This window comes from Pholcus phalangioides, unplaced genomic scaffold, assembly GCF_987345545.1.
Source record: "Pholcus phalangioides strain wild (caught in Gottingen) unplaced genomic scaffold, Ppha-v1.0 ptg000001l_1, whole genome shotgun sequence".
In the NCBI taxonomy this organism is placed as follows: Eukaryota; Metazoa; Arthropoda; class Arachnida; order Araneae; family Pholcidae; genus Pholcus; species Pholcus phalangioides.
The window spans coordinates 4,496,472-4,521,610 of record NW_028301594.1 but is presented as its reverse complement, the minus strand read 5'-3'; the positions used below and the strand labels follow the sequence as shown (position 1 = coordinate 4,521,610).

General features: G+C 34.6%; 1 protein-coding gene and 1 non-coding gene across 6 annotated transcripts in view; one reads left to right on the top strand and one right to left on the bottom strand.

Annotated features, from left to right (window-relative positions):
- The window catches only part of CadN (neural cadherin), a 610,878-nt gene that overhangs the window by 219,088 nt on the left and 366,651 nt on the right, over nucleotides 1-25,139 (top strand). The gene's annotated exons all lie outside the window — the stretch shown is intronic.
- Nucleotides 6,900-6,971, bottom strand: TRNAA-GGC (transfer RNA alanine (anticodon GGC)). Its single transcript has one exon. It is a non-coding gene; the product is annotated as a tRNA-Ala (tRNA).

The following is a 25,139-nucleotide window of genomic DNA, read 5'->3' as shown; positions in this document are numbered from 1 at the left end:
AATACAAAAAAGTAAGTTAAGGGAATATGAATTTATCCATTTAGAGTTCTCTAAAATTTCCATTACGTCGTGACGACACTTTATTTTATTCTGCGTTAGAGCTTAGCGGGATTATGGGATGTAATTTCAGATTTTTATAGGCATTTATTATTATTATATCAATGAACTTTATTGATAATAAAGAATGAATAATTTTTGTTGAATATACATTAACGCATTCATAACAAATGCTTATGAATGTTCCCATTTAGCTGCTGTTTCAGAGCTGATTCCAGCAGTGCGGTCTGATGTCATACTAAGATTCCAACTCGGTAGCGGAAACTTTACCACGCGATTTTAGGCAATTTCCAGAATGGGAATGGGCACATAATTACGAGATAACCACTAGTCGCCAGATGGCAAATGTGCATTTTCATTCCCTGTTCCCATTAATGAGAGTTGTAACAATCAATGATATTCACTTGTAAAGAGTATGTGCGTATGGCAACTGTGTTTCGCTCACGTATTTTGGTCATATTTTCCAAGGAAAATCGTAAGACCCAATCATACGAGTGCAACCGAAATTATTTTATAACAATTTCTTAATGGAATAAAAATATATCATTAATATAAAAAATAACACATTCTTATTCGCGAAGTTCACGAATGTTTTTGCAGTGACGCTCATGCGCCTCCCATCCTGTAGAAGGATCCTGGGCCGGGATCTTTGGAGGAATCCAGGTGTGAATTCACGGGCCCATCTATAGTGAATTTCAATGAGAAAAATAAACAATTGGTGGCCATTGTTTATTTTTCTCAAATATGGTCAATCATCCCGGGCCAAAAAATATAGCCCTGTTTGCCTCACCTTTGTGGGGAACATGTGACGGTCGTCCGTTGCGGGGCCTCATTTTCGACCGCATCATTTCCTGCTAAAATGTTCTTACGTCTATCATACATTTGAGTTTTGTAGAGTGGTTTTTGTAGAGTGGACTGTGCATAGAGCTATCTAAAAATTTCAAATGGTTTTATGCTTTCTTCTGATGCAATTTTCATAATAATGCACGGCATAGTACGTACCTCTTGTTCGCTTATCTTGCTACAGAGTACCGATGTGAGTTGCTGCAGACAAAAAATGAGAGGTAAGACATTGCAAACGTCCAAGCCACATGCCAGTAATCATTGGAGATCCATTCATCAATGCTTCGTTCTCCTGGAGCAAAACTCGGGTTTATATTTGATCCAACTACGCATCATGTTATGATACCGGTTGGTACATATTTGAAATTACGTGACGTTCTCTGATATTGTATACTACTTGATAGAAAAAAAGTCGGTTGTTTTTTTTCACGTCTCTGCTGGGTACATTAAAATTCGGAAAAAAAAATTACATGCATTATCCACAGTATCGTACAATATCTTAACTGGTGATGGAATATCGAATGGAATTTCTTTCGATATTTTATCAGTGCATAGGAGGAAATAACTTTGTACTCGATGTAAGATTTCCAATATCCAATCCCTTATATAAAAGTATTAAATATTCAAAGTAGGTTGATGTATTTCTAGGGATATGCAAAAATAAATCAATAATCCTTTGTGTGTGTTGCATCCCATATGCTTATAGACGTTGTCTTCGGCAATGTCTTTTCGGGGGGGGGGGGAACCCCGTCGGATATATTCTTCTGGGGCTTTTCTCTGCGGCTATCCGCTCCGGTGATTTTATATCCTTTGTTATTCGTCGTGATTAATATGTATTTCTTGCACGTCTGGTCCTTCTGGTTGTAATTTATTACGCGCGGCAATGGAGGACGATAAGGGTGGCGTCCACAGGAAATTACGGCTCTCTGTCACGTCTGTTCGCTTAGGTCATAAGATGACGTCCTTTTACAAAATATGATGCTACCATCTTGAATATATATGCGCACTCAATACACACACACATAGCTCGGATTTTTTCCTCTGCCGGGAAAGATATGGGTTCCGAGGATACGGGGGTTGGTTGGAACCCATAATGTATATATGTATTTATTTGTTGACATTTATCTTTCTTTATTCTTTTCCTCCAGCGCATTTCTCAGATGTTTCTTTCGCGGCATCTCCCTGTCATTCGGAATGCATAGTAGTTATATATGCATATTCACGCACACACGCGCATTTTCTCTCGCCTACGCAAGCGCTATTTAGTTTGTGAAATTATGACTCTGAAAGACGGGAGCTGTCCGTGTTTAAAATATGTTTCCTAGAATTTATGAAGTTTGAAATTTTTTCCCCCATTCCCCCCTACCCTTTTTCCGTTTCTGTAAGAGGCTTTTATGGCAATGCATTTATACTTTTTAAAGGAAGGAGTGCAGATTTCTGAGGAATTATATGATCGAAGGCGGCATTTTCAAATCCTTTATTCGGAAGAGTATGGGTATTCGTTATATTGCGACATTCACTCCATGATTATCTCGAGATGTTTCGACATCTGTCGAGACCAATCGGGTGTTTGAGTGATCCAATTCATCTGCATTTACTTGTGTACATTTGAGTCGTCTATGCATTTTTTTACTCGGAAAACGCGCTTATATCTCACTGATCGGATTCCTTAAAATTTTTTAAATGACTGGCGTTTCCGAATAAAGAATTCATTCGTAAATAAAACGTTCCATCAGAGATTTGTACTTATATAAATTGAATCTTATTTGAATTTCATTCAATTGCTTGAAATTTTCGTTCAATTTATCCGAAGTGCAGAATTTTTGAGTACGGTAAGTGTAAAGTGAAACCTCGGGTGATGTGTGTATGTGATGCTTTTTTGTGTGTTGCTGCCATAAATTTTTCTAACTATGAGTGAATATTTGTATCGTTGTAAGCCTGTTGCTCTTTGTGGTGAGACTTTTTAACTGGGCAATCGGATCTTTTATTTGAGAAGCACTGCTATAAAGGTTCGTAACACAACCCAAAATTGGTCGCTGGAGCTTCCGCGATGGGTCGCACATACCCGCTTTCAATGCTTTCACAAAGGCACTGGTTTCAAAAACCAAACATTTTGTTAATGAGCAATATTTAATAAGCATTTTTAAATTTAAAATAGACCCATGGGTCTTTGTCGTGAAGGTGATCATGTTGGTTTTATGTCGGAGCTAAAAAGGGGTTAAGAGGCCCTGAGATACTATGTTATATCTTAAGGTTCCTCCAGTCACTTGTACAGTTCTAGTGCACTCTCCTTCAATGCCACCAACTTTGAAAAACACTCGTCTTAATTGTCTCCAAATTTTCTGAATGTCCTCAGTGTCTAAAATTTATAATGTCTTCCTTACAATCGACACTGGCGTAATGAAAATTTTGTAAGTGAGTCAAGTGTGATAAAATTCAACTTATTATACAATATTATTGTTGTTTACTTTTCTTTCAAAAGTCTTCAATAGGAATATAAAAAATGGATTCAAAATGCTGCCGATTCGGACTGAGTTATAAATAAAAACTTAAGTACAATCAAACTCAGTTGTAACGGCATCTCGTCTATGATGACGATAATTGGTGGTTTGGGTCGTTTTCCATGAGAATAATGGTGATGAACGTTGCATATAATTCGATGAAAATTCAACAACCACGGATATAACAACATATTTTATGGTTTTGCTGCAGCTTTTATGGTTTTTCTTCCCCCCCCCCCCTCCATGGGATTTTTAAATTTAGTGCATGTGACATTTAGGTTTTGTGTTTTGTTTGGCTGTTTTTCTATACGGTATTGGAAAAAATTAATAATAATATTATTTATTAAAATGCTTTTTCTGGTTTTTTTCAGAGAAGCTTACTTTAATTAATAAATTTAATTAATGACATTTACTAGTGTCAAAGATGACATTAATTTGCATAATTTATAAATAGCAATATAATGAATACGGCAAAAATTATATGGAAATTTTTTATCTCGCAATATTATCTGAACTCGTATAGTTCAACATTTTTTCTAGTGAAATAAATTTAATATCATTGAAAACTTACAGGAACCACTATATTTCTTGCCAAGAATTATTCACAAGCAACATTTTGCAATCTCACTGACAATTAGTAACATTTTTGGTGAGAATTAGCGATGTATCGTGTTTCTGATCGCAATTACCCGTATTCCTATAATTTTTTTTCCGATCAAATATGGTCAATCCTTAATCAGAATGAAACAAATGAATGAACGGTGTTTGATTGCACATGGTGTATTTTTTGCTAATAAAGATTTTGAAACTACATAACGGTTGGAACGACACCTCGGTTATAACGATTTCGTGTAATCTTCGAAGTTGTTATAATCGAGTTTTTCTGTAAAAATGCAGGGTTGGTTAAAATTAAACTGACACTACTCAGACATATATAGTACCTGTTCTGGTAGTCGTATTTCCTTGAAATTTGGTATGCAATAAAGAAAATTAATATTCGACCACCAGGTGGAAAAATGGCGCTCTTTTATTGCAGTTCTCTTTTTCCCCATGGTCCATATAACGTGCGTATCAAATGTTAACGAAATATGTCCACCTGAACGAGTGCTACTTAGGTCTGAGTCAATTAAAATAAGCCGGCTCTGGTAAGGAATGGGTACCAAGGTGTCGTCCTAAAAAATATTATAAAAAAATTAGTACATTCCTCTCGCACAGAAATACATAAAAAAAATAATAGTTAGGGAGTGGAATTAATGAAATCTGAAAAAATTATATAAAAAAAATGAAAACAGTTGGCTACTCATCGCCTCTCGCGCTTCTTTTCCGATATCGTTAAAAAAAACTTCTTTTCACACTCTCACTCACTAGCTTTCCTTCCCACAGATTCTCTGTTCTAGAAACTAGTATGCGTGTGTCCTCTTTGCTCTTTTTCCTCTCTATTTTTTCTTTGTCTGTGCTGTACCTGATCACGTGTTCTTGCGAATGATGTAATCTAACACTCTAGGCCTGCGAGATTTTTAGTCTTTCTCGGCTTCTATTAATATTCAAAATATTAATATTTACTTCTTTTTTGAGTAACCCGCAATAATTCCGCCGGATATTTTTATATTTTTGTGCATTTAAAATAAGTAGAATAAGTGTGAATTTCTTGTAAAACTTTGAAGCCGTCACCCTGAGACTGTTCCGACCTAGGTAGCACCTGTTCTGGTGGACGTATTTCGTTGAAAAGGTAATTCTATATACGTTATACTGGCCATCATGGGGGGGAAAAGAAAACCAATAAAAATCGTCACTTTTAACCTGGTGATTGAAAATTCAACTATTTTTTACTGGAGTGTACCACCCCCCCCCCCTGGTCCACCAAGTTTCAACGAAATGCGTCATACATAGGTCTGAGGAGTGTCAGTTTAATTATAAGCACCGTACTTCACATTCAAATATGGATTCTTATGCGTATAAATTAGAATAAGCTATTTTCAAAACCAGATATATTTCATTCTTCATTATTGGAAATCGTATTCATGAAGACAAGAAATAAAAGATAATAATAAGCGTTGAAACAAATATATCCTAACAAAGAAAAGAAGTCCTTAACACAAGAAAGAAATCCCGTATCGTGCATAAATTATTCCATCTTTAATCTAATCATTGTGGGATTCTCGTATCTTATTCCAGATTCAGCAGATCTATCTCTTTTTTTTTTTTCTTCCAGGAGAAGATACTCTAATTTTCTCGCATTTGGAGAAATTCCTTTAAGAATAAGAAAAGAATTTTAGGAATCAATTCTATTCTTGCTTTTTTCTTCTGGTTTTTCTTTCTTTTATTAGTTAAATATTTTGTTAAGCACCCCCCACACCCAAACTCCTCGAATTTGTGACGGGAATTTTAGTGCTGTTTGCCGCTCAGTTATGGCTCTTACTATAAGATGAAAGACGACGGTAAAGGCAAGAATGAAAAGTTGCAAAAATATTCCCTTAAAGACTTTTCAGCGCTCTTTAATGGTTCGGACGTCAAGATTGGATTTACGCAAGAGATATTTCATATTCACCAAACACCCTTTTCTTCAGAAGCAGAGAAAACTATTTCACGAAAGCTTTTACTTCAATTTTTTTTTTTGCTTTTCACTCTTTCTTTTTCCTCCCTCCAGTTTTATTGCGAGTTTAAATTAAAACGATATATTTCCTCTGAGAAGAATTTAGCAAAAATTTCTCCATTTTATGCCCTTAAAAGTTTCGTCTGTAATAATTCACGGAATCTGCACAAAAATCGTTTTTAAAAGCAACGTCTTGTTCTTTCTTCTTCTTCGCGTTTGGTGATTTAGTTATCAGGATATGTTTCACAACGATTTACATGCGGTTGTTATTCCAGTTAGATACGTATTCCTATGTTACGAAAGCTGTAGAGCAGTTTATGAACATTGAATAGTCAAGAGAAGCACAACGTGCGGGATGCTTGACCCGATTCGTATTAAATTTAAAATCATTCCATTTTCAAGTCCTATAATAAAAATGTACGCAAATGATATGTATAATTAGTAGATTATTTTAGAGAAACTGTTTTCAAAGCTTAAAGAAATACTTTAATTATTACATGAATGTCGCTCTCCACTTGTTAATACAAGATATGCAGAAGACTGGATGTTGTGAAGATATTTATTACTTGAGATGTTAATTTTTTAAGGAAGGAAAAAACTCATCTCTGCCTCTACCGGGAGTCGAACCCGGGTCCCTCGATTGCCGGACGAGTGCTCTGACCACTAAGCTACAGAGGAGATAGAGATTTTCCTTCACTAGAGCGTATATGTGCCGAACGGAACCGTGCAATGGACGGTGCAACCGATCAGCTAATAGCTCATGGACGACGAGCCACCAGAGGGCTATATATATTACATGAATGTCGCTCTCCACTTGTTAATACAAGATATGCAGAAGACTGGATGTTGTGAAGATATTTATTACTTGAGATGTTAATTTTTTAAGGAAGGAAAAAACTCATCTCTGCCTCTACCGGGAGTCGAACCCGGGTCCCTCGATTGCCGGACGAGTGCTCTGACCACTAAGCTACAGAGGTGTGTGGTCAGAGCACTCGTCCGGCAATCGAGGGACCCGGGTTCGACTCCCGGTAGAGGCAGAGATGAGTTTTTTCCTTCCTTAAAAAATTAACATCTCAAGTAATAAATATCTTCACAACATCCAGTCTTCTGCATATCTTGTATTAACAAGTGGAGAGCGACATTCATGTAATATATATAGCCCTCTGGTGGCTCGTCGTCCATGAGCTATTAGCTGATCGGTTGCACCGTCCATTGCACGGTTCCGTTCGGCACATATACGCTCTAGTGAAGGAAAATCTCTATCTCCTCTGTAGCTTAGTGGTCAGAGCACTCGTCCGGCAATCGAGGGACCCGGGTTCGACTCCCGGTAGAGGCAGAGATGAGTTTTTTCCTTCCTTAAAAAATTAACATCTCAAGTAATAAATATCTTCACAACATCCAGTCTTCTGCATATCTTGTATTAACAAGTGGAGAGCGACATTCATGTAATATATATAGCCCTCTGGTGGCTCGTCGTCCATGAGCTATTAGCTGATCGGTTGCACCGTCCATTGCACGGTTCCGTTCGGCACATATACGCTCTAGTGAAGGAAAATCTCTATCTCCTCTGTAGCTTAGTGGTCAGAGCACTCGTCCGGCAATCGAGGGACCCGGGTTCGACTCCCGGTAGAGGCAGAGATGAGTTTTTTCCTTCCTTAAAAAATTAACATCTCAAGTAATAAATATCTTCACAACATCCAGTCTTCTGCATATCTTGTATTAACAAGTGGAGAGCGACATTCATGTAATATATATAGCCCTCTGGTGGCTCGTCGTCCATGAGCTATTAGCTGATCGGTTGCACCGTCCATTGCACGGTTCCGTTCGGCACATATACGCTCTAGTGAAGGAAAATCTCTATCTCCTCTGTAGCTTAGTGGTCAGAGCACTCGTCCGGCAATCGAGGGACCCGGGTTCGACTCCCGGTAGAGGCAGAGATGAGTTTTTTCCTTCCTTAAAAAATTAACATCTCAAGTAATAAATATCTTCACAACATCCAGTCTTCTGCATATCTTGTATTAACAAGTGGAGAGCGACATTCATGTAATATATATAGCCCTCTGGTGGCTCGTCGTCCATGAGCTATTAGCTGATCGGTTGCACCGTCCATTGCACGGTTCCGTTCGGCACATATACGCTCTAGTGAAGGAAAATCTCTATCTCCTCTGTAGCTTAGTGTTCAGAGCACTCGTCCGGCAATCGAGGGACCCGGGTTCGACTCCCGGTAGAGGCAGAGATGAGTTTTTTCCTTCCTTAAAAAAAAAAAAAAAAAAAAAAAAATTAACATCTCAAGTAATAAATATCTTCACAACATCCAGTCTTCTGCATATCTTGTATAAATACTTTAATATATTCTGAGGTAGATTATAATAAAGTACGAGATACAGTATCCCAACTTCTGTTTCCATTCATCCTCGAGGTTCATAAATCTAAAAAACATCACATAGGTTTACACATCACTTGTTTTTAGAATCCTATATTCATTTCTTACGTTTATTAATCTCAAGTATTTCTTGGACCGATTTTATTTACTTACATCCACAAAAGGCTGGTTGCGCTCACTCTTTTTTGGTATAACTGACTTAAAGTGTTTCTTAAACCAATGTCTGTCTTGGTATCCAGTACTTCCCAGACTATTTTTGATCTTGGTATCCATCGTTCATCTCGAGTATTTCTTAAACCAATGTTTTTTTAGGTATCATTCCTCCCCTGAATTTTTTTTAATCGATGTTTCTCTTGGTATCATTCATGACAAGCATATCTTTTAGACCAATTCGTGTCTTGGTATCATTATTATTAATCTCAAGTATTTTCGACGCTCATGTAGAACCACTTTTCCATGACACTGCGATTTTTAGTATAGTAGCTGATAGGGTTTTCGCGGCTGTTGTTGATTATGCTTAGCTAGGGGGGTCTATAGGAAGTTTGAGTATAAACGAATTCTCAAATAATCACACATCAGGAGATATTAGATGCAAATGTTCATTTTAATTTATTTTATATAAAAGTCTCTCGCAGACAGCACGTGACCTACAACATGCCACTTACATAACATAAAAATTCAAGTATTTACTATCTTTACTTTGAAATAAAGAAAATAGATGGCAGCTCAAGCAAGAACACGAAACACAGCCGCAACTCCGATAACATAAATACGCTAGGGCTACGCATATATATAACTCTCATGCACAACCTTATACACACTTCGTTAGAAATTCCGCTCAGAAATGTATATGAGGTGCATGCACGGTTAAGTCTAGTGGTAGTCTGTTTCAACTAATATTTCCTGAAGATGTCAACTAATGAGTTTAGAGAAACGCCAAGCCTACACTCAAACTCTCGACGGGTCCTCCGTTCGAGGGAATCTTACTTTTACGGCACACTTGAACTTATTGCCGCAATTATGTATTCATCAACGCACCAAAATGTGATGAAATGGTTCGTTTGACATATAAATAAACGATACAAATCACCAAATAACGACTGCACAGTGGCCAATGACACCACACGTAGCTTGTCAATTCGGTTGAAATGTTTTTTATTAGATTGGCCGAGAGTGAATCGTTTCAAATGATGAAAAACCAGTAGGAACCTTGTCTCTCGTGTCTCTACCAGGGCTTTCAAATTGATGAAAGAAAAACATCATTTTTGTGATGGCCATGTGATATTTCTGAAGTATTGCATTTGGATTATCATCCGAATAACACGATAAGTCTTCGTAAGTCCAAAACGTTTTATAATGGTGTGCATCAGCAAATTTAATCCATTTTTCATGCCGGCATACATCGATGCTATATCACGGAAATGGACTTCAATTTCGTTTCTTGGTAAATTGTAGAATCCACAAGAAAATGGAAGGCCTTCTCAATCTCTTTTTCTCGTTCTCTGACAACTCGATCATGACGGGAATAAACACGTAACCAATCTTGCCTGGAGTCAAGACAAGTCAGGCCGGGCTGTCGCGCCATCGGCCGAACTCCATCTGCTGTTGTTGTTGGGAGCGGAAAAAATGGCAGATGGAATAAGAAAAATGAGAGAAAGACATTTTTCATATATAAGGCGGACGAAAAAATCTGCACAAAATGGTAGGAAAAAATTACAAGTTTACTTTTTCTTTCTCCAAATATTCCATCCTATATAAACCTCTATTTTTTGTCTGGGTATGGTTGAATCCGTTCCGTTCATATCAACGGCTCTGACCGCCATCTGTTCCCAAAGAAATTTATTCTTTTCGCTTTCTATGCAATTGCTTTTCTTTTTTTTCATATTTTCTAAATGGCGATCTTCCCGAACTGAATTTGGCTCAAACCCCGATTTCCTAACGTTTGCGATTTTGCTTTATTTTTTTTTTTTTTTCTCTCTCTAAAGAAGAAATGAGTTGTGGACGAAATAACATATCAGAATGGATGATGACAAGTTCACGTCGTTGTGGTTTGAACATCTCTATATTAAACTGGGCTCTGCTTCCCTTTCTTTCCCGAGGGTAAATACGTTTATCCAAGGCCGCAAATCTTGGCATTTCTCTTGACCTGAACGAATAACATGTTTTTGGAATGATTTGTGTTCTTAGAGCTTCATTTCGAAAAAAAAAGGGGGAGGGGAGTGAAAAAAAAGGACCTACAGACCATTTTTATTTTCTGGCTTCGTGACCGAATATACGGAAACATCCGTCATGCTGTCTTTTTCCGGGAAAGATTTTGCCTAGTTTACCCATTATATGGACATGTGTGTGGCCGTTCAAAAAGAGATTTTAGACACGGTAAGATACCACAAACACACTAAAACACGTACTGAAATTTCTCATTATTGGATAATCAACTGTCGGCCCCACTTAATCGGATATCAACGATTCCAGCAGATTATGCGGGAAACAATTCAATTGCCATTTGACAACGTTAGTGTAGTTTGTATATTGAAAACTGATGAAGAATCCATTTAATAAATCTTCTCGAGTAAATCAGACGTCAAAAATGAAAAGAAAAAATTATATTTAATTACACAATGATCACACAAAATACCCAGAATTTTTTACTTTTTATTAAGTTAGCGTCCTCTATTGGCTCAATAGAGAACAAAAATAAAATAATTAAATACATTTATTGAAGACAACTTTTACACATGGAGCCCAGTATCTACTCTCAAATGTATTCATCTTAAGTTAGTAATATATTTTCGATCAATTCCGAATGTTTCACTCAATAAAAACATTTTGTGTATAGTGTGATTGATGTGTATTAACAGTTGATGTGTGAAGCGTAATAGGTATTCGATTCACAGAAAAAAGTCGTTAAAATTATCATATTAAACGAGGAACTTCAACAGTTTGGTGAAAGTTTGGTGCCGGAGGATTATATCAAATATATGTGTGTGTGACATATATTTGATGTAATATTATACATTGTATAATAAGCCTATCCTCGACTTTTGTGAGAAATGCTTTGGAAGTATTGATCTACCATAGATTGACCTTCGTGATATATTTTATGAAAACTTATCTTTCTAAGATTAAACTTTTCTTCTGTAATTTTTCAGTTTGTCAAAATTGATAATGTTATCAGGATAGTGTAATAATGGAGATGTGCGAAATAACCGAATAAAAGACACAGCATACCATCTTTTTACGAATTCTGCTTTTGCTTATTGCGTTAGATTCACAGAGTAATAATACTATAGAGTGCGCGCGAGGGGTTACAATGTGAAGCAAAGATCTGGAGTCACGTGACTCCAGTCGAAAGGCTGGTCAGGGAATCTCGCTGGCAATGCTTTCCTTATGGCTACTCGTATGGCGATCTACACGCGCTGCCTTATTTTTGATTAGAATGGCCAACACTTGCGCAGCTTTCGGATGTTCTGAGCGGTTTAGGAAAGGGGGACCAGTATACTTTCACAAGGGAATACTTTTTTGCTTATTCCCCTTCTTATAAATTAAAAATTGGAATATTAAATTGACGATTCAATGGATTTCTGACGTAATCTCAGTTTTTAACGACTCCATTTTGGATTTAATTCAATTAAAGTTCCAAGTTTTGGTAAAATTCAAATGTCATGAATCATTATTAAATGTTTTAATAGAATTTTTGGCAATAAATGATTGAAATTGTGTTTTATGAAGTTTTAACTGAAATATACGTCTCCGCAAGATTTGGCGAGATTTGGCGAGCTAGTGAGTTCATTCGACTTTTGCTCAACTTGGAAGAAAATATGCTTTTCATTAGGAGAAATTTATGAAAAATATTCTATTTAAATAGAATGTGAGGAAAACTCCCCCCCCCCCTAGACAATTGCAGTTTTGCATAAAAGTGCATAACAACCTCTAAAAATAATAGTATTTTTACCCCTCTTCACACCTGAGATAAAACTATTACAGAAAAGAAATTTTTTTATTCATTAATTTATGTTTGTTGTATGTGAAATTGCCGCTTCAAACAAGAAAATTAATTATTCAATTGATTTTTTGAGTCAATATCTGTACTAAGACCTGAAGTCATATATTGTGTACCTCAGATGTTATCTTGAAAAAGAATCATTCTAAAAACGATTTAATACCTTAAATTAAGATTAACATATGCATACTTTTGGAGCGAAGAGATTACATGTGTCATATATATATATATATGTGACATGTGTAAATATTATATTATATATATGAAATATTATATCCTAAAATATTATATATATATATATATATATACACACTTTAAATTATTACATATATACTCTACATGGAATTTTAATTCTTATAATTTAGAGAAATTGATGATGAGATTCTGTAATTTTCTTGAGTAAAATCTATTTTAATCCTGAAATATTATGTAAGTGTTTACAGTTTTGTGTGATGAGGTTATAAAAGGTTTTTCAGGAATGTTAGAAATGAAACTTTTTCTTATTGTTTGAATATTATTTCATGACTGAATATGGTGTGAATGTGTTACATTACATAACATAATATGATGCATTATAATTAATTATACATTAATTATGAGTATATAGAGTAATTGTAATGTTCTGGAAAGATATATTTTTGTTTTAATAACCCCTAGTATAAATAAATTTTCGAAATTAAAAGCGACAAAGTGAATGAAGAGAATATTTAAAAATATAAATGAATTAGGCTTTACAACATATACGTTGTTCCGTTTTCCAATATTTGTTTATTTTATAGAATTTATTTTTTCAAATCTGATACTCCCTAAATATTTCACATAAAAATGAGTGAAATTCATTGAAAAAATGAAGGAAAGTTTTCATCAACTTGATCGAATTGAGTCAAATTTCGTTACAGCAACATCCTAGCTTCTGCGAAAACGCGCCAAATGTAATAGCGCAGAACCTGTTCTTTCCCCGACAATACTGCTCATCTTTTCTTCACGTTCGACAAGTTTTATGAATAGCGTGCGCGGTCTATTTATATCTTAAGTCTATGGTTAGATTATCGTGTAAGACGAGTTAAAGTATTGCGTCGGCACGGTATGTTGGAATAAACTACCGTATATGTGAACATTATGATGGAAATTCAGAACTGAACATTTTTGGGGAGCTTTCCTAAGAATAATCCGAAATTCACTTCATCGTTGCTGATAACAAATCTGAATGTTTTAACCATGTGCAATTTCACTATCACCAAATCAGGTTTTTCAAAACTTTCAAGTACGTGGAATCCTTGGAAATTTTACAAACATTTAGAGTGTTCGTGTACGGTTATTGCTTCCTATGAGAAAAATCATCTGCCGTTAAGGAACATAGCCTATAAATATTTTCTATGAACTTGGTGTGTGTGTGTGGGCAATCTTGATTTTATATATATTCTATTTTTCTCTCTAAACTATATTTTCTTGAATTCTGCGTGGATATGTTTATACAATCAAATGAGGGATATAAGAATTTTAATTATTGTTTCTTTTCACATTTTAACTTCAAAAACATGCAAAGTTTTCGAAAATCATAAACATTTACCTTATTTTATGACATAAAATTTTTAGAAATCATTTTAATAAGAAATTCCGTTCTTAAAGTATATAACACCACCGTGTAAAGAGGCGTTCAAAATTATGAGAGGTTTGAACAAGTAGTATTAGAAAAAAATATTTCTTATCTGACAAGAACAGTTTTTAGAAAACAGCATTTTAATTGAAAATTTTAGCATAAATAATGCCTGTCAGCAGCTCGTATTGAAATAAATTAAAAGTATTTTTGTTGCAGTTGTAAGAAAAATCTGAGTGCCGTTAGATGCAAAAGTATTCATAATATTTCGAAATTTAAAGAAATTAATAAAAATGTGGTTTTGGCAAATTTTCGTGCACCCCTACCACTTGGCAACTCTTTGTCATCTTACAGTTGAACCGCAGAATACTCGCACACTAGTTGGGGCATTATTGTTATCATTGCTTTTGTTCAAAATAATTTCATCCTTAAAATATTCAGCATAATAGGCCAAAGTTAATAAGTCTAGGTGAATGCACATGATACACGTATCACAGTCTATATATGAATTTTCCAACTTCCACTAATCAGTCTCGCCATGTTAGGGTATACGATTAATTTTCATACCAGAGTCACATCAACCTGAAGAAATCTGATTCTTCATAAACCCATACGTATTCATTTATTAAAGATATCGCATATAATTTTGTTCTTTTCTAGAAAGTTCTTATGAATATATTCGATTCTGGGATCTAAAATTCGCAAGCGCTGATTTAAGAGCTTCTGGTTATTAAAGCCTCTTCTTCAGAAAACTTTGTTTCTATCTCTGTATTCCTAAAGTTTTGTATTCGTACTCATTACCTTCCTTTCTGTGATTAATCACATTGATTTCAAGCATCCATTACATTCTCACTGTACTCTTTCTACCCTTTTCTCTTATAAGTTTTACAAGATCAATGTTTTCCTTGAAGTAAGATGAGAAAAGTTTGAAACTATTTTTACTAATCGTTCGCTATTTTTAGACTCAAAACCGGATCCAAGAAATTTGCATAACTTTAACAAATAATATTTCTCCTTTTTCACGTTTTCTCGTATATTCAGAACAACTTTTTGAATAAATTAACGTTTTCATCTGATGTTGGAGTGGAAGAAAGAACTTCCATGTTTATTTAACAAAAAAAAAAAAAAAATAGGATTGATTCTTTGTTTTATATTCAAAGTTAAGATATTATTTTTAGAAATTTTCAAAATTTTCAAAAATAAGGTCGTTAATTGTTCTTTGTAGTTTTGTGATTTCCTTTTTGATTTGCATAAAATCTATACAAAACATTTGTAATAAAAAAATTGGAGACGATATTTTTTGGAGTTATATACTATATATTCAAATTTATTTTTACTTTATTTTTCAAGCACTATTCCTAAATTTTCTTTTTTACCCCGAGTTAAATCGATAGTCGAATAATATTCAGAAAATCATACACGAGGAAAATTCTGACGAAATTGATAGAGTATTATAGTATATTTTCTACAATAAAATATAATTTAATGAATTGGAAAGAGAAATCCCATTGAGTAAGGTTCCAGAAAAAATATGAGATATTACATGAAATTATGAAATTGCAAAAAAAGTGAATAAATAAAATGTTTATTCGGCTCCACATTCATCATTTAGATAATTTTTGTTTTAAAATTTTCTCAAATACTTTCAACGCTTACTGTCTGAAAAACTTTCGTAATATCCCTTTGATAATGCATAAAATCTGTACCAAAAACAAAGAAATTTAAATTTGGAAAGCATCGGGATGGTATTTTCGGAAAAGGATTTAAAACATTTCACAAACGGAAGTCTACATCAGAAGAAAAATGCTGACGAAATTGATAAAGTATTGCAAGTAAATTTTCCCTACCAAAAAGATCGAATTTGATGAGTATGAAACAGCAATCCCATTTAATATAAGACCCCCACCCGTACGAGCAGTACTGTAAAAATATCAGATATTACACGAAATTGCGAAAAAAAAAAAAAAAGCTTTCAAACATTTCTAAGCTTTGAAATTATATTTGTAACAAACATTAGAAATTCCTTTTATCTTGAATTCATTGAAATTTTACTTACCGTACATCTATGAGGTTAAGCCTTGTAACAATAACGCGGCTTCAACAGAGACGGGAGGATTAACTTCGACCAGGGGATCTTGTTTTCTATGGCAGGAAAAAAAAAACATAAACCTCCTTGGAAACAAATTCCGCAAAAAAAAATTTTTTTTTACCTCTTTGTTCTCTTTTCAATTTCCCATCTAATCCTTTTTTGCCTCCATTCCGGTAAACTCGGAAAACAGGAGAAGAGGTAACAGGAAAAAGCAAGGGAAATGACTAGAAAACATTGCCGTTATCACGCGCTTTTCTCTCTAAACTTTCCGTCAGCAGTACATTTCCTGAATCCTATTTTTTTTTTTTTTCCAAGGACTATTCCTAAAATTTTCTTTTCCACCCTGAGTTAAATCGATAGCGGAGGAAGAGGAAAAGGATTCGATCAGTATCGTCCGTAGAAAAACATCTACAAAAGAAATACCGGAAACGAATCCGAGATCTTTGGAAATTTTAGATGAAAAACAAAAACAGTACCGAAAGTTATTTTTCAGAGACACAGACTCTCGGAAATTGAAGTACGAAAAGATTGTGGCATTTAAATAATAATGAAAACCGCTGCCTGCGTTGGTTCGTCTTCTTATCAGAATCATCCATGATATACAATATGTGGTATCAGTCTTAAGATAATCCTCAGTGTTTGGAAGTTCTGAAATTGAAAATCACAAAACAGATAATTTTAGAAACTATAAATGAAATGTGATTGAGATGATCAAACACACATACATTTTTGAAAACGAATGTTTTCGAATGTATGTTTTGGTACATAAATGTTTTTCATCATTCGAACAAATTTTATGCTCCAGTGGTGGTCAATCTTCTTGCTGATATAAAAAACCTAAAAAGTGTATTATTATTACTCTCCAGTATACACGGTGTCCCAAAAATGGACTCCCTAATTTTAAAATGAAATAATTTTGCGTGGCACCCTGTATAATTGAAGAGTAAAATAATACATTTTTAGGTTTCATATAAAGTTTGTGAGTATAAACCAATTCTCTCAAATAATCACACATCAGGAGATATTACATGCAAATGTTCATTTTAGTTCATTTTATAAGAAAAGTCTCTTGTGCAGAGAAGCACGTGGCCTACAACATATTACTTACATAACATAAAAATTCAAGCATTTCCCACCTTTACTTTTAAATAAAGAAGATAGATGGCAGTTCAAGCAAGAACACGAAACACAAGCCGCAACTCCGACAACATAAATACGCTAGGCCTACGCATATACAACCTCTGACAATAAAGTTCGGTGAATAGACCTGTAACATTAACGTAGATGAAATTTTAACGATAGTTACCTTACTGTCCTTCGAAATAGTCACCTCCCATTACTATACACCGCTGAGATCTCTTAGAATAACCCTCGGTGTTTGGAAGTTTTGAAATTGAAAATCAGAAAACAGATAATTTTAGAAACTATAAATGAAATGTGATTGTGATGATCAAACACACATACATTTTTGAAAACGAATGTTTTCGAATGTATGTTTTGGTACATAAATTTTTTTCATCATTCGAACAAATTTTATGCTCCAGTGGTGGTCAATCTTCTTGCTGATATAAAAAACCTAAAAAGTGTATTATTATTACTCTCCAATATACACGGTGTCCCAAAAATGGACTCCCTAATTTTAAAATGAAATAATTTTGTGTGACACCCTGTATAATTGAAGAGTAAAATAATACATTTTTAGTTTTCATATCAGCACCACGGATTAGAAGAAGGTTGACCACCAAAACTTAGAAACGGTGATCGATAGAAGAATAAAACAAATAATCGTAGTGTATGATATACTATACATGATAATTCATGCCTGTATTGTATCATTATATCTGGGTAAGATCGTAAACGTTTTTACCGTTGTATCGAGGTACGATCGTAAAATTTTGTTGTCATTATATCGGGGTACGGTAGTGAAATTTGTTATTATAATATCCGGGTCGGGCTGTATTCATTCCACATACTAGACTCATTTGTTATTCTTTCATATCTATCAAATTCACTGGATGTACTAGGATGTTGTGCATAATCACATATTCACCGGTAAAAGTGATAATGTTTCAGTATTTATCAAATTCACCAACGACGCTTGTGTAGTTATTATGCATATTCGCCGGTAAAAGAGATTATTTTTTTTAATTAATTTATCAAATTTACCAACAGCGCTTGGGTATTATGCATAAATGCCGATAAAAGCGATACATTTATCAAACTTATCGAGACGATTGGTAAGTATGCATAATAACTGATTTATCACATTTACCGTAACATACCCACACCATTTCAAAAAAAAAAAACTTGATTTCTAGAATCGAATCACTAAACTTAACTACCAATGAAAAATTATTCAAAGTCAGATAAAAGAGGAAGACATAATAATACCCATTATATCTTCCAAAAAAAAAACAATGAAAAACTAATTTGCAAGGAAATCGTGTAAATAATTAAGTGATATTAATATAAAAAACCCCACTCATTTCTGAGTTTTTATCATGAAGAGAAAAGAAATTTTAAATACTTTCATTTAAGATACTGTAAGAAATTTTCTAGGAATATATTCTAATTTTTCTTCTCTTCTACCAAAGATACGAGCTAATTAAAAAGAGCAAATACGAGGTAAATATTTGCAAAAGGGGGTTATGAAAGCATGAAATTCTTTAATTCTTTATTTCTGTGGTACGTATCCAAGAAGATCAAGAAAATTAATTCATAATGAAAATATTTTCTGGTACTTTTTTTTATTTTTTATGGTAAAAGCTAATCTAGACTATCTGATGGTCACTTTAATAATAACTTGAGGTGTTTTTTTTTAAATGTTATTACCATTAGATATTTATAATCTTCCGTGTGACTATGTTTAATTGAAATTAAAATTCATTGTTTTGATAATTATTAATTGAAAGTTAAGTGGGAGAGAAATTCATAAATATTTTGTAAATATTTCTGGTTTTTTAATCGCAATAGACATTAGCTTGAAAAATATTATATTGAGGCTCGAGAGAGAGAAAATGTTATATTTTTTGTTGACTTGGAATAGGGGTGCGCAACCTTCGGCCCACGTGGCCCGCAAGGGTTTCCATAGGGCCCGCGAAAGCTGTTCTGTAGAAAAGTATCTATGTGTTACTGCCAAAGGCCGAAGTTGGCCACTTAGCGAAGTGGCCAGCTCAGTTGACCCGACCAATGTCCGTAATTCGGGCTTTCCACTGGGCTTTAGCCCTCCCCTATATATCGATCTCTATGCATCCCTATAGCGATCCCAATGATTCGGTGTCATCACCGCTTTGGTGTATTTTTTGTGATAATTATAACCATTTATAATTAACCATAGCTAACCATAATTATCATGGCTAGCTTTGGCAACCTTAAAGATCAAAGAAATCTAAATATCGATATCTCAGTGATGCATATATGTATAAGGATGTATACGGATCGACAAAAAGGCACCGGCCAAAGCCCGGCGGAAACCCGAATTTCGGACATTGGCTGGATCAACTGGGCTGGCCACTTCGCGTAGTGGCCAACTTCGGGCTTTGTCAGTAACATGTACATACACAACACGATAAATACTTTGACTGACCATATTTACTCCATAAAAATATGGAATATCACCAAAAAAAATGTCAGGAATTATGAGGCAAGAAAAGTTAATATTTACTGCCAAAAATTTGTCAAAAGCAAGTAAAGTTGCCTTATACATCTGGAAAAAAATAGTCAAAAGCAAGTAAAGTTGTCATTTAAAGCCGAAAAAATTGTGAAAGACAAGTAAAATTGGCATACACAGCTGAAAAAATTGTTTAACGCAAGTAAAGTTGCTATTTATAGACGAAAAATTGACAAATGAAAGTAAAGTCGCTTCTTACAGCCAAACAAATTGTCAAAGCTAAGTTGCCAACCATCGCTAAAACCTCTAAAAAATCACCAATCGGAGAAAATGATGGATGGTGCAAGTCAAAATGTAATTCACCAAAAAAATATATATGTATATAATTTGACAAATATGTGAGATGAATATATGAATAGGGTCATAATTATCATAATATAATTTATATGAAAATAATCCTAATCCTTGATTTCAAAAACTCAATTATGCCTCGAGGAAAATTATTGTAAGACCGGGGCATTTTACAAGAAAAAGTTGGGTGAGCCAAAATTACTGGAATATACCGTAAAATATGGATGATATGGTCACAATTTTTTTCGAATTTCTAGTCCATGGACTGAGATTGTTGCGATCTCGGACTTAAGAATCTCTCTTCAATTTTTAAGACCTATCAAGTTTCATTAATTTTCCTGTATGAGAACTCAATTTTGATCGTGGAAAAACCATACTGGCAATATCCATGAATAACCGGAAAAACTAAATACCAATTCATACTGGACCAATTCATTTTCCTGAAGAAATTCCGGGTAGGAAAAACATTTCCTGGAATGTGGTACAACCACTCATTTCCGGAAACCGAACACTAATCTCAATTTGCTGTGGACATTGTGCTGGGGAATTCTGGGATTAGGAATGGACAATATATTGCGACTCAGTATCCTTAAATTAAGGGGGGAAATGCAGTCAATAAAACTTGTTCCATGACTGCATTCTTTGTGGTTCGTACAAACAAGCCGACGTCCCGGATATTGTATAACACTTCTTTAGTGTCTTCACCCGGAAATATTAAGCCATAGGCAAACGTTGATGAAACCGCTCCCTAATGAGTAAACTGGCCACGCAGGCGTTTATATGAAAACAATGAAAACCGAAGTATCTTTGAAATTTCGAAGAGAACTCACGATTCACTCCTTTATATTCAAAAATTTTCACTAATTATTTCCTCAAACATACATTCCTGATATCTTACTGAAAAGTCCTTAAAAATTTCTGAAATCGTTGAGTGATCGTGAATCCACAGTCGCGAGAATTGTTTTGGAAATGGTTGCGGTGGAATATTTGGTACTTGAATATAATCTGGAGCTATCGAAGATTCTTTTGGTAACATTTATCGAACTCTCAAAGTTTCAGAGGTAATGAGGGTTTCCTCTTGAGATGATTCGAATCATTCTGGTTCGATTGGAAACCCCGAGAACTGTTGCGAATCGTTTCTATTTTGTAATATCTGTAGTATATAAGAATTCACGCGTGCAATGCTTCCATATTTGGTTAAGGGCATCTTTTTCTCAGCCACCTCGTTTGGCATTTCGTCTGTTGTGGCCTTGTATTTGTACCAGAAGAAAGCCACAAACATTAACACTTATACGACACAAATGGGGAAAAACCACACAAAACACCCTAAAAGTCACATGTAAAGAAAAAACAACCTGATACTAACAAATTAGCAGTAATAACGAGGAAAATATTAAAATTGTGAAATAAGACATAAAAGTTAGTTGAAATTAGTTTAAATGACTTGTAAATAATTATAAAATTAATCAAAATATTGAGCTTTTGTAAAGAGAGCGCTTCGTGTTCAACGTGTCTAAAAAGTCTTTACCCAGAAATTTTTCTTATCAAGCATTTGTCATAGAAATAAACTTCCAATCAGAAAATGTTTCAAATAACGCACATTTTAGCGCCATACATTTTACTAGCGGTCGTATACGGGTATTAAGATAAAAAAAAATTCATGTTTAGACCTCTACACCTCTAGGATCAATGGTTCGTCAGCAAAATGCCATGTTTACTATACGCCCTGTATAATTACCAACACTACGTTTGCTATGAATGAATAGCGCTTGAAAATATCCGATGAAAATTCGATTAACCGATTAAAATTTTTGGATTAGCCACTTAAAAAATTTTAATCGATTCCCAGCCCTAATATAATAACCAGATTTATTACATACCGTAACAAATATAAGAGACGGAAAAAAAACAACAAAATTTCCCATCAGGTCCCGTTTTTTCTGTCCCGTTTCACCAACTACGATGTTTCTACGTCTGAGTGAATCTGAACAGCTTCGAGTGAATGGTCAATTTAGCGTATTCCCTCGAGGGTCCTGTTGCATCCCGATAGCTGGCTTAACGCCCTATTCCCCGTTTTTTTTTTTCTTATATTTTACCCAAGCCTTAACGCTTTAACCGGGGAAATAGACTTGTATTTTCTTTTTCTTTTTGATTTCCTTTTGGATCAGAAATGTCCGTCCTGATTTTCGAAGTAGATGGACTTCTATCGTTTTATAGGCTTTAGATATTTAACCGTTCCCCTTGCGAATTTTATTATTTTTTTCCCCACTCATTCTCTTATTATATTAACTGAAAGTCGCTGAAGACTTTTTCCTTTGGGAAAATAAATCCAGGACTGTTTCCGGTGCAACAATCGTGATGAAAATATAGATTTTGTGTGAGTGATAATATTTCGTAATACTCGTAACCGGATCATAATTTTATTAGAAAAATTAGAGCAATACCCAATAAATGAGGTTATGTGATTGTTTTAAAAATAAAAGTTATTAAAAGAATAACGATGAATATACTACGGTAAATATGATAGATCTAGTTTTATACATGATAACCGGTTATTATGAATCAATGCTGAGATTTTCGGTGAGTTTGATAAACTTTCCTAAATTAATCACTTTTACCAGTGATTATGCATAGTACCCAAACGTCATTGGTAAATTTAATATAAACTAAAAAATATATCCCTTTTACCGGCGATTATGCATAATACCCGTCGTTAATAAACACGATAAATCGTATTGTACGATCGTAAAATATGTTACGGTGATTCCGTAATTTCTGTTGCCGCATTTTACAGGTGAACAGTTCATCCTAGAGGCCGACTTTCGAATTTGTAAAAGTATGCAATTAACATGAAGAACTCAAACACGTCATTCATGTTTCAAGGGGTTGTATAGCTATCAAAATATAAAAATTAACTTTTCAGTCCAGATACGAGTGCTGTTTTTAACCTGGTTGGTTTGTTGACAAGTATTATCAATTAATGAACCCTGGACGGTTCGTACGATCCCTTGGGTTAATATTGGAATGTAATATGTGTTTGTGTATTTGTGTTCTGTATTTATCTTGATGTGTTAATTAAATTTCAAATTTCAAAATTTAAAATATGGCCATCCTGTACTCAAAAACGCAATTAGAAAGTTGTTGCTCTGTTTCTCCCGAGGCCAACAAAAAATTTCCACGTTTCGAAGTGATTCAGATATTTTTGAATTTAAGCATTGAAGAAAAATTGGGAAAGAACAACATAAGCGAGGGAAAAAGCGTTGTCCCTCATTTTATGCTCTTCTTTCCCAACTTTTCTCCAATTTTTGAATTTAATTATTTCTCTCAGCGAGTGTTGCACTTCGAAATGTAGAGCTTTTGGCCTAAGGCGAGGCAAGACAACAACTTTCTGATTAAGTTCTTGAGAACAGGGTGTACATATAAAAAACTAATTTTGCTATTTTAACAGCTACCTAGTACAAGTTCTACTCGTTATCCGGACTCTTTTTCTAGTCGGAAAGAAGTCTTTTTGGCTCAATGCTTTGCAAGTAAAATGCGGCAAGGGGGGAGGGGATAATGGAATCACTCTGTAGAATAGGCTCCTTAGACGTTCCTTTCATTTAGCAAAGGCATCATAACGCTACGCAAAATGCGATACTACCTATTCCCGAAATAACCGAAGCGTTAAGGTAAGATAGAAAGAGGGAGAGAGAGGGAGAAATATCATCACACTGAACAAATATTTGTCCTGGGAGCATGTTTCCAAAGAATTTTCAACCTAATATCGGGAAATGAAGGTGAAGAGAAGAAGTAGAGCAACACGTCCAGTATCCTATACAGTAGCCATTTGAGAAATAGAGAGAGGACCAGTAAAATACCCTCCACAAAAAAAGAGTGGTGAAAACGATCATCGAGGGAAAAGTACCGAATTCTGTTTTTTTTCCCCATTTCTTATGAGAGTGAAATATATATAATTTTTTTTTCTTTTTTGCTTTTTTATATTTTCTATAAAATTCCTCCCTCAGCTCCAATCGTGTTCGTATTTCGTTTTTTTATTCTTGTATCCTGCAAATAACGCTAAAAAAAATCGTCTCTCTTATTCCGGATATACCTCTCCAGTCCATGGAATGGCCCATTAATTTTCTCTTTGCTCCCATATTACGGAACCCGAATTCGCTGCTCTTTTGGAGGGTCATAGCCAAGGCATTTATGACACACACGTATATATATATATATAGACTATTACTACCGCAAGAACTCCTTTTGCAAGACTGTTCTCACATTTACGGGGCAATCGCGCGGCTGTTGGTGGAATGTTGCAACATCTCTGGGAAAAATAGGGAGTAGAGGTAGATTGGTAGGTTTCTTTTTGCTCCTTATTGGCCGTATGGCGACGTCACGTGCCGTTATAGCCAAAGAAAGTGGTTTGCGTGTGAAAGTACATTTCTACACTTTTCAATAATATAAGTTTGTCGAGCATTTTTTTCTGTTTTCTCTTATTTTAGGTACGTATTTGCTGTTTTTTTTTTTTAAGGATAATAATCCCTGACGTTGAATTTCTTAACGTCTAAGAATTTTTGCGTAGAATCTTATGGGAAAATTTCACCGTATTACATATTTTTATGGATTTTAATAAAGTATATGCTTTATACTTTAATTCAATTTCTTCCGAATAGTCTCGATTTTCAATGTTTAGTTGTCGTTAGAGTGAAGTACAACCTTTAAGTACTTGGGATTTTTCTCAAATTTAAAACTATTTTGGAAAACACAAAATGTTAACCCTATATTTGACCGTGTTGCTCTCCAGCAACACACACACATGGTATTCTTATAGTTTTCAAGTAATGGCATTTTATATTTCGATCTCGTTTCGGCATTAGTGCCTCTTAGCAACTTCTAAACGTTCGATTTTTACTTGTGAGCTGTTCATGAATTTGCTATAACCACTAGCGGAATGGCTCAAGGTACACGTCTCGTATTTCTTGACAAGTCAAGCAAAATCGGTTTTTAACCCTTGTAGTTTTGAGGAAACTGCTATTGCGGTTTCATTCTTCAAAAATGATTGAAAAGTAAGTTGGCAAAGAATAAATGAAATTTTTAAGCTATTCAAATCTACGTAAAGCTATAAATACAACG